General features: G+C 36.8%; 1 pseudogene across 1 annotated transcript; it reads right to left on the bottom strand.

Moving 5' to 3' along the window:
- Positions 1–2,623: 2,623 nt before the first annotated feature.
- On the bottom strand, positions 2,624–6,454 carry LOC145786170 (carbohydrate sulfotransferase 12-like; annotated as a pseudogene). Its single transcript, XR_014291280.1, has 3 exons — positions 6,251–6,454; positions 4,604–4,804; positions 2,624–3,630 (listed from the first exon to the last, which is right to left on the bottom strand). The product of XR_014291280.1 is annotated as a carbohydrate sulfotransferase 12-like (transcript).
- Between the last annotated feature and the right edge of the window lie 4,451 nt (positions 6,455–10,905).

Raw genomic sequence — 10,905 nt, 5'->3', positions numbered from 1 at the left:
TCCAACTGCGGCTTGCAAAAATTAAGCTTATCCAAGCAAAATCTCGAGTACCACTTTAGCTGTTATGTATATTAGAATCATTTATTGGTGAATCGATATCAACATGGATTAATTGAAATCGCTGTTACACTCGAAAAAACTGAAGTACATCTGAATTTAGCCTGTGTCAACTGGTGCTTTATGTACTTGCTTTGAACGGTATAGCTTTGTTCCAGCTGAACAATGCTTTCTCAAAAATTGTGCTGCATGGTAGGGTACAAAGCTAAAACTATTATGCTGCTGAGCATCAAATGATTTTTAAGTGCCTTGTCCAATGAAAATATTTTTTACTAGTTTTTCGAGTATTATCTTGTACTAAGTCCACCCCTCTAAGCAATTAAAAATTGTCTCTTGGCGTTGCACTACAATAGTGAGATGCCATTGTCTTGTTGATGTCATACCGAAAACGGGTCTGGTTAAATATTAACTAACCAGAAATGGCTGATTCCCGATCCAACCTTTCCCGTGCAAGACAATTATGGTTGTTCAACAAGATAAACGGTGTGCGTCGTAATCTACGTCATGCCTAGAAACAAAATTATTTACTGTCTGCTTGTCATACGCTAGTGTACATCAAAGCGTTCAACTTTGTGAAGAGCAACCGAAAGGTAACTAGGTGTACTCTAAACAGTAATTTCGTGACTACAGAGTAAATGCACAGAAACAGTGTAGGTCTATTACTATTTTTCGCAACAGACAAAATAAAAGGTTCCTCTCTCTTTCTAAAAGGAGATTTGGAAAACACAATCCCCTCTTAAAGGATATCTGACGTCACAATAATTGGATTTAGTGGACAATCGGACAAATATCATTTCGTGTGCAATATATTTCACAAACCCATGTAAAAGTTATCATACCCATATCATTTTATTTGAAGTTGAAAGAAAATGAGGGGGTTGTACCTCCAACATCTGTCAGATTGGCCCATGAAGCAAGAAAAGAATCCACAAGGATGCAAACTGATTTATGTAGGTTTTAATTGAAACATAAAGATCAGCAACATCTCAAGCACATGTAGCTCCAGCTGTTTATGATTTCACAAAAAATGCCTAATTAGGCATTAGCCTACTACTGTGACTGCAGCCAGAAGCAGGGGCGCCGGAACGGTTTTTGACTGGGGGGGGCAGGAATATGAAAAAAGGGCAACTTTTTGGTAAAAAGCCAATTTTTTTTAAAGTTTTAAGATAAGATATACAATACTCATCCATCATCGAGTAATGATACAAGTGTCCAGTACACAAAGGACAATGGCACGGGAGAGTATCATGCTATGTTATGATGATGTAGGCTAATGAGTACTGTGATACAGAATTTTGTGTCGTGAATATTATTTTGAGGCAGAAATGAAAGATTATAATTAGGCTAAAAGCTAATAGCTGAAATTGTTATATCGTATTGCAAAATGTGCAGTAGCTCACATGACCTTAAAATGACATCCATTGCCCCTCCTGCCCCCCTATCCACAGAAAAATTGAGGGCAGGGGGGGCATCTGCCCCCCCTGCCCTCCCGCTTCCGGCGCCCCTGGCCAGAAGCCAACTATTTCTATCTTAGGGATGTCTACAATGCAGTGAAATAAAGTTGATTTTGATTGTTTTAGGCTTTTACATTTCGAATTAATTTAACTTTAGTTTTTTGTTCTTCGAATTGGTCAGCTGTTTGGTATCAAAATAACAAACGAGACGAGTTTTTAATTTTGTAATTGATACGCTAGCAAAATGTAATTTTTCCGCTAAAAAATGAAAGCTGGATTTTTCTAGAAAAAATATAACAAAACAACTAGCCTACTATAACATGATTTAAAGGCTAGAGTTTTTAAAAACTTTCCACTTAAATACTTTTATGGAAAATCCGACGTTGTTGGATGAAAACTTTTTAAAAAAATTTCAAAAGTCTTAAAATATACTGTTGTATTCTGAAAATAGGGCTGAATTTGAAATTAAAATTACCCCCTCCCCAATAAAACAAATGCACACAAAAATAATACTATAAAAATATAAGAAATAGTAAACATGAAATGTTTTTACTTGATCACCTGTAACTCCACACACATTGAAAATTACATGACTATTCTTTTTTGAAAGAAAATGCCTTTTACTCTTTCATGTGCTTGGAGCTACATCTGCTTGAGAAGTTGCTAATTTTTTAATTTCCCTTGTTTTGTTAACTTATATAAATCAGTTTGTATCCTTCTTTTTGGATCCTTCTCTTGCATCAATCCGGCAGATGATTGTAAGTTATAGGTAAGCTTCTATTTTTCGTGCAATATTTCTTTCTAGACAATTATAAAGCTTTGGTAGAGAGCTTGCTTTGTTGAACCGTAAACAATAAAAACAAAGTAACCTTAGTGGATTTAACAAGTTGTTTTACACAAAGATATACCCTAATTTAAAAAAATCAACTCAAACGTTTTCGACACGTAGCCTACGTGTGACCTTATCAGGAATTACTTAGATCTGCAATATACATAAAATGAAAATTGTAAGATAAATCTAACTTTGCCCTATCAGTTCACTTCAGTTCAGTTTGTTTTTATTTCTGACCATCACAACGAAAAAATAATATACGACAAACATAGCAGAGGAAAGGTCTAGAAAAGAGTAGAAGTAACGACACTCCGGGCTGAAAATGAGTTAGATAACTGTATAACTGTAACGACACTCCGGACTAAAAAGCACAAAACTGAACAAGTGATACTAGAATGATTGCGAATACATTATACGGCGGGAAACAGATCACATGCGGTGTAAACTACAGACATGTGACAAACAATTAGAACACACACAGAAGGAACGATGAGCCACAGGCGAATAACTGCCGGTTGAGAGACGGATTGTTACGTTTGATTTGGCTTCGATGATCTTAGTCTGAAATTCAGATCTGCCTCTAGAGATGATTTTAAATTTTTCGATCGAAACATTGTCAGTGCACGTTTCACAAGAGACGATGTGCTCTTTAGTTGCACTCTTGGTTGTTAAGTTTGGGTTTAAGTGCTCCCCGGCTTCTTTCTAAACGGTTAAAAAATTTGAAAAATTTTGTCATGATCTCACATGTTAGCAACAGTTTATGTGTTTAGTTTAACCAAGAAGGTCGTGGATACCCAAACAACTCAAAATCAATTTTGTATATTTCATATAATTGCTCAGCTTTACTTTTGGAAATTTGTCGAAACGTTTCTTTTGTTCTGTTGGGTTCAACCACGCACGAACGAGTTGGAAATAACGCCTCTGCATGACGATCTGATATTTGAGTCGTTTTTTCAAGTAAGCGATATCTTGCCGGAGCGTTTCCAGTTTAACAATAAAATCATAGTTAAAGTTGCATTGTTTACAAGTGCTGTAGAATGGTTGCCAGTGAGGTTCTTCAGTTTTGCCGATTCCATTGTCTAAAATATAGTTTGCAAAGTCTTCAAACGTTGCAAAACCATCATCAACTCTCATTTCATCCTCCTTTTTACAACGCAAGTGCCGATATTCTTTATTGATCTTTATAGACAACAATCGCTGCCGATGAAGATTATGTCTTTCTTTTGGACGCATTTTATCCCAGTATGCAGACACAAGCCTAGAAAATGGATTCTGTACCATCACAATCTAAATGAAAAAAACAAAACATTTGTTTTAAACCTGTCTATTAATACAGAAATAGGTTAATTAAATAGTTGACTAGTCTATTAGGTATGCAGTGTGTTTTACTTCAAACTGGGTTGTATTATTTTCTGAGTTTTTGATAAGCACAAAAATTCGCACCCCTTATGTTAATTGCTGAAAACACGCGATTTCTATGCCGCTTGGGATGGGTTGATAAAATGTGAATGAGCAAGTAAATTTCGCAACAACAGAGAAAAGGTAACCTACATGATTTTTTTGATTTTTTTAGTCGAGAACGAAACTAACTGCCCTCCTCACCTCCCTGGGCCCGCTGCTAGTTTAAATGTAGTAAAGACAACGTTGAAATGGCTGCATCAAGATTCAGCGGCACCAATTGGATGGAATAATTTCAGGCAACATTTTTACAACAAGCAAAAAATTCATTCTGTTAATATCGGTGACTGGCAGAAGTTAGCAGAAGTGTATCGGGTTTTCTGAAATCCAAGCTCCACTCCGACTCCAATTAAGTTGACGATATTGACTCCAAACTCCGCTCCGACTCCGGGCGCAAACCATTATAGCCTACTATTGCTTATACTTTCTTTATCCCTGTCATGAAAAAAAAAAATTTTAAATGAAGAAATGACTGCTTGTAAAATAAGACCAAAAGTAGGCCTACGCTACACAAAAATAACAACTGTGCCAAGTGCAGCGTAATATTTGTAGGCTACGCTAAAGCAACCAAGTGGCAAAAATTAGACTCCTGCTCCAATGCGTCGCGAGTTCAGCGAATTCTTCTAAGTGTGTCGCTTTGAAACTTACAGCATGAAACATTTGTTTCCATTGGGAAACACGATATACCAAACATTCAGATTTTTTTTTACGAGTTCGCTATCACTTCGAAAGCAGCAAAAGAGGTCCGCCAAGACAAAAAGCTTGAAAACCAATGGTCTAAAGTTTATTGAATTCAACTGACCTTAAAGGAATTTGACCAAAGTTCTGTAATTTTCTTGCCATTGTTTCTTAAATTTTGATAATATTCTTTTTCGGCGGTTTTTGGCACATCTTTATTTCTGGTTTGAGACAAGATTTCTTCAACAGAACAGAAACCGTCCATTGCCAAGCATGCTCTCAGCCAGCTTCTTGAGCCACATTTCTTAATTCGACAGACAGAAAACTTGTAAAATAAAATAAAGATTGTAGGCTACTAACTAGGTATACAATAACAGACAACTTAAAATTAATCCTATTGGATGATGTGACTCGACAACCGAACCAAACTAAGCCAAACATATTCCAATCAAAAGTAAAATAAGTAGGCTATGGTCTTTTTACCACTTTAACACTTATTAAAACTGTAGCCTAATTAATTTATGCTATCTACACAAGTGGATTTGAGGCAGATGTGTATTAATACACCATTTTAGATTTTCAGAGGAATCAGGATTAAATTGCTCCTAATGTGTAACGACCACATAATGGCATAGATTTGAAAGAACTACCCCTTTAAGAAGATATAGTCGAAATTTATTTCATAATAAACGTGAACAACGCAAAATCATTTTACTGCACTCCTGCACATGTATTTTCAGACATCTTTTTTTGATACGGTGCAAATTTTATGAGTAAAATTACAACCTGACATTGACACAGAAAAGCAACTTTTAGTTTCTCAAATCCGCATATTTGTCTTGTTATAAAGCTTAATAGAACTTTTAATGTTAATTTATCACAGACTATCACGTAGTGGAAGACCCAGAAGGGAGTTAAACACAGAAAAGTAACTTTATGCATGGTGTCTGGTGTATTCATGGTGTCTGGTGTATTCATGGTGTCCTATTTGCAAGGTCGGATTAATGTAGATATTGACAACATCATTGTGTTTTGTTGAAATCGCCCCTTGTAAGGATACTTGCTGGATGCGCTCTTGCCATCACGTAAAAATTGAAAAGGATCCCCGGATGCATTGAATACAACTGCCTTTAATTTAATCCTTTTCGTTTTGTAGGACTACATAACAAGTGTTGCAAAATTTTATCTAGCTATAGGCTACTGAGTACTGATACGATGAAGTGTCAGCTTTGATTTCGTTAGAAATTTTCTGTTTGTGAAACGTTGTTACTCATCCACCATATGCCAATCAATGAACTTACCAAGCAATGAAAAAAGACTTCTATGCAACACTTTTTGAATTTCTTAGGCTGCAGTATGATTTATACATAGGCTATACGTATGATATTCTAGACAACAGTAGCCTATGAATGTAACAATACCGTATACCCACCTAGATACAGTAGCTCAGTAAGAAAGAAGAAACTTCAAGATCAAGCGGAGCTGGCTCGACTCTCGGGGTGTGCGCTTGAGCAACGCATTCCAAGGACTGTTCTTCATTCAGCGGCAACTAGTTCAGTTTTTTTTTTTTTTTTTCTGACCATAGTTGGGATAATTCACAGACAACATTTTAAGAATAAGCGGAACTTCACTCTGTCAATTTCGTTGACCGGTCTTGCGTCAGTGGTTCAAAGCCTCCACAAGTATGCAAAGCTGCCATGATTAAGCTCTCAAAGAAGCTTTCTCAGTCCGAGGATAAAGATTCAACTAATCAATCAAAAAACTATTGTACCTTGTAAGTATCACACATAATATGATCAGAAGGAAGAAGATGATTGTGGCCTTGGTTTTGGATTTCACGAAATATCTTTTGGAAAATACTCCTCATTGTGGATAGTCGCTCAGCTTGAAGGCTTTCCACATCTTTTATGAATGTATCATCTTTGTCGTTACTTTCATCTTCCAGGCCGTTGGTTAAATTAGATTTTTTGTGCATGTGGACAACTATTTTGTCAGCTAATTTGTAGTTTAGCAAATTAAAGTTTTATTCATTCGTTGATTAAAGTAAAGCTTTAATTATTAATCTATTAATTAAATTTTAAAAAAGAGATTAGTTATTTAAAATGTTTATGTAAATATAATATTAAACAATAAATACCATTTATACTACAAAAAAGTGCTGTTACATTTTGTTGACTTTTCCAGATTTTTTAAATTTTTGATAACTGTCCGAATGAATTTTTTTTTTTAAATAATATTTTAACGTCTTTGTTACTGTTTTCCCAGGTGACAAATTGGGTTTTAGCATCACCAGACTTTGAAAAACAAAGACAATTTTATTTCTGTCATATCTCCTGGAATGAAGTCTACACAACCTCGCCTTCTTCTTGCTATGTTTTCAGCAACTTGGGTTGCCTCAAAAAGCGATTCCTGCAATTTCTTTAGACTAATCAAAAGTTCTTCAATTTGTTTTAGTGCTTTATCAATTCACATTGATTTTGCTTGAAGCAGTTTTGATGCAATATATTAACCTGAACAGCATTTTGTGCCAAGTGACAAAACTTAAAATGAAGTCATAAGAATTAAGTTCTCTTAAAATACCGGTTATTTCAACTGTGCTGGCTGACTGGCTCCATCCTTAGTCAATTGAGAGTTGTGAAATACTTGTTGTAGAGATTTAATAACACCCTGCTAATAAAAGTGTACAATTTCCACAGAGAATATTTTTGTTTTTCCTTTTCTAGTGCCTCTCACTGGAATAAGTAACAAATTTGGGACAATTTTGTTTCTATATATGAATATATCCCAACTTTAGGTCGAATAAGAAAACGCAGCATAAAGCGTTTGCAAAAACCTGAAATACACAAAACATTTTTGGCAGCTTTGGCAGAATCAAGATCCCTGTTGGAGGTCCGTTAGTTGATATCTGCCATTATTTGGTTACTTTAATACTAGGCTAGGCCATGGCCACCTAAAGATACGGCCTGATTTGTCACATTTTGCAGAAATTTCCAGGTTTTTCTAACTTTGGGAGTACGTTTAAATAAACTTTTCTAAAAATTAGATTTTTACGCTTTCTTTATTCTTTTCCCCAGATGACACAATAGGTTTTAACATCCTCACATGTTGAAAAACAAAGAAAATTTGATTTTGAAGATTTTAGTCAGACTATTAATTTTCAATAACAGTCTGATTTTGCGTTTTTCAACTTACTTTTTCTCATTTGCTACTGCTTCCCCAAGGCAACAAAAAAGTTTTATGTCATTAGGAAACCGCAAAAAGTAAAAACATCTCAGAAAATGTCAGTCAAGCACTAGCAGTAGCTGTAATCAAAATCTGCAAAATGTGTCAAATCAGGCCGCATCTCCAGGTGGCCATGGCTAGGCCTAGTTTATTCAACACGCTAAAAAAGTCATTTTATTAAATATAGTAATTCCAATGTATTAAAGTAAGCAAGTAAATCGACTTGAGGAGTACAAGAGAGGACTTGAGGCAGTTGTTTTCGCTTAGTTTGTGGAAAACTATCTTTATGTATATCCTGGCCCAAAAGAAAAGCAATGACAAATTGGAACATATTCCAAATCTGACCTAAGATTTTTTTTTCTAGCGCATTAACTTAGCCTATTTAGGATACGTTACAAAAACAAAAATTTGCTAAAAGCTTCTGACACACGGATTACTTACATGGTGTAGCATGTAGAGTAGGCTTAGGTCTACTTTCTGCCAAGAGAGCAAAAACAACTGGCTGCAATTTTGATGCTCATCTACTTTTGATGCAAGTTATCAACAGATCAAAGCAACAACTGCTAGGTAATTCTTTGCTACAGTTTTGCATCAATTCAGTATGTTGGACACTGTGGTCATTAGAGTATAGGCTTAGGGTGGGCTACACTTTGGCGTCGAATCTTTTCAATTTCCGGCCGCAGATAAACTAATTTAAACAGATTATCACGTATAGTGCACAAATAAAGAATTTGGTATTCTCGATATTTGTGAAAGCTTAACCTAAAACGTGCTGCTTTTGAACATGCGCAACCTGTAAAATAGCTTTAAAAAGTTACTTTTACACTATTTCTACCTAGAATTGCTTGCCTTGCAAGCATACACAGACTTGGAAAAACTGAAATATTTTTACTGCATCAAGAACGAGAAAACGGTGATGCAACATGACAATACTGAACTGCCTAATCCAGTGGTTCCCAACTTGGGGGTAAATTACCCCCGGGGGGTAATTTTCCTTTTTTGAAGGGTAACGAGACCCGATTTAGAAACAATGAAGCAAGTGAAGGTTGTGAACTTTATAAAAGCGAAGAAATTGAACAGCTGTCTTTTCAAAGAACTGTGCAAGAAGATGGGAGAAATATACGAAGCATTACAGTACCACACAGAAGAACGATGGATCTCGTGGCAAAGTGATAACCCGCCTGGTCGAACTTCGTGAGGCTGTCCATGTTTTTCTGGTAGAAAAGAAGTCCGACTTGGCTGAATACTTCTCTAACCAACAGTAGATTTCCCAACTGTGCTACCTGGCTGATATCTTTGGTAAATTGAACAAACACAATCTTTTAATTCAAGGCAAGAATGTAACTGTGATCGACACCAAAGTAGCCGTAGCAGCACTTATCGCAAACGTTAAACTCTGGAACAAGCGAGTTGGAAGAGGCACAGTTTCAGACGCTTGACATGTATCTCGGAGGCAATGGATTTGTTGACAGAGGCGTTGAAGAAGAACATACTTGACCACTTAGGCCAGCTAGCCAAGAAGATGGACAACTACTTTCCGAATTTGGACACGGCTAGTCTCCAATGGTGCACTGATCCCTTCACATGTGATGACAGCTGATGTCTTTCCGACCAAAGAAGAATTTATCACTCTCCGAATGAATGAAGCGACGCGTTGAAACTTGATTTCAAGGGAAAGGCTTAGAAACCTTCTGGTTCAGCAGACTCCAGGACGCACCAACATTAGCGACACGAGCATTAAATATCCTGACATCTTTTTCAACAACGTTACGCTGTGAACAAGAATTTTCAACTGTCTTGGAAATGAAGACAAAGAAGCGCAGTCGCCTGAATGTCGAAAGCGACGCAAGAATTGCCTTCAGAAGCTGGCGGCTGAAGTCCAGGCTCAACCTTCGCATTGAATGTTTACCGCGCATTGTTATCTTGTATTCAGTATAATATTGTATTGCATTTTTATTGTCATAATTAGCCTTTTGAAATACATAGCAATAAACACTTTTGTTTTTAAAAATTGATCGTGGGGGTAATTGGCTCACTTCAGGGTGGAGATTAGGGTAACAGCCAAAAAAAGGTTGGGAACCACTGGCCTAATCCAAAGCGACTTGAAACAAACCTCAGTGAACCCAACAACATACACTCGTTTATCACTCCTTTGATGCGGGAGATAGGCCTACGCATGATCTAACATGAATTCATGCGTAAAGATGTCTTTGTACAAGTATGAAACGTACGTAAACCTAGACATATCATAAACTTATTTCTTGTATATTTGCCTCCCAGACACAAAACTTTCGCTACGGCATCGCATACTGTATATAGATGGAAAATGCTACGTCAATCATTAGTTTGTGTCAGTGGCGTAGCTAGGGAATGTGCCGCCCGGGGCGGATTCAGATTTTGCCGCCCCTTCAAGAAAAAGCATGTGAAAATGAAATTTTTGTAATTGACATAAAGTGGAATTATTGTAGCCTATGTTTTGAATCAGTAGCGTAGCCAGTAATTTTGAAAGTTTTTTTTTTAAGGGCTGGCGGGCGAAGCCGACGGTGTCCTCGCCAAAGACGACACCCAGCGGCGGGGGGGTCTGGGGGGCCCCCCACAAAATTTTGAAAAATTACTTTGGATTTGGGGCATTCTGAGAGCATTTTCAACAAAAATGTGGGTATAAATCCCAGTGGCGTAGCAACGCAATATGCCGCCCTTGGATTTTTGCACGAAACGCCGCCCCCCCCCCCCCCCTGTGACACCGTCGTAAAAGCTGATTACAATTCCACACAACAGAAGAATTAAATCAGTTTTGTTTAATTTTATTGAAAGTTCAAAATAAAACCACTTCTTACTCAGACAGCTGAAGGATTCTTTGTTTCCTTTATTTACTCTAATCCCTTGGCTTGAATGGCCCTTGTATATTCTGAAATCTTTCGGGCCATAATTTGATTATCTCAACTCTCATGTTATGAGTTAATGTTTCTGGCCAAATAGTTATCGCTTATTCGCTATTGCTTTCTGGCCAAGCCACATCGTTATGAGAATAATAGATAGCATCTGTTTTATCTTTATATGACAGTGTTTCATTCACAGGCTTTCAATGATCACTTTGTTATTGTTTTGCTAGAGGTAGCCTACAATTCTTCTTCCGTCTCAATTTGAAGTACCGTATCGTATTAACTGTGCTAATCCTTTCTGTGTTTTTTTAGCAGAGGCAAT

This window comes from Aplidium turbinatum, chromosome 17, assembly GCF_918807975.1.
Source record: "Aplidium turbinatum chromosome 17, kaAplTurb1.1, whole genome shotgun sequence".
In the NCBI taxonomy this organism is placed as follows: Eukaryota; Metazoa; Chordata; class Ascidiacea; order Aplousobranchia; family Polyclinidae; genus Aplidium; species Aplidium turbinatum.
Note: the sequence above shows the minus strand (reverse complement) of the source record. Positions and strands in the feature narration are given on the sequence as shown.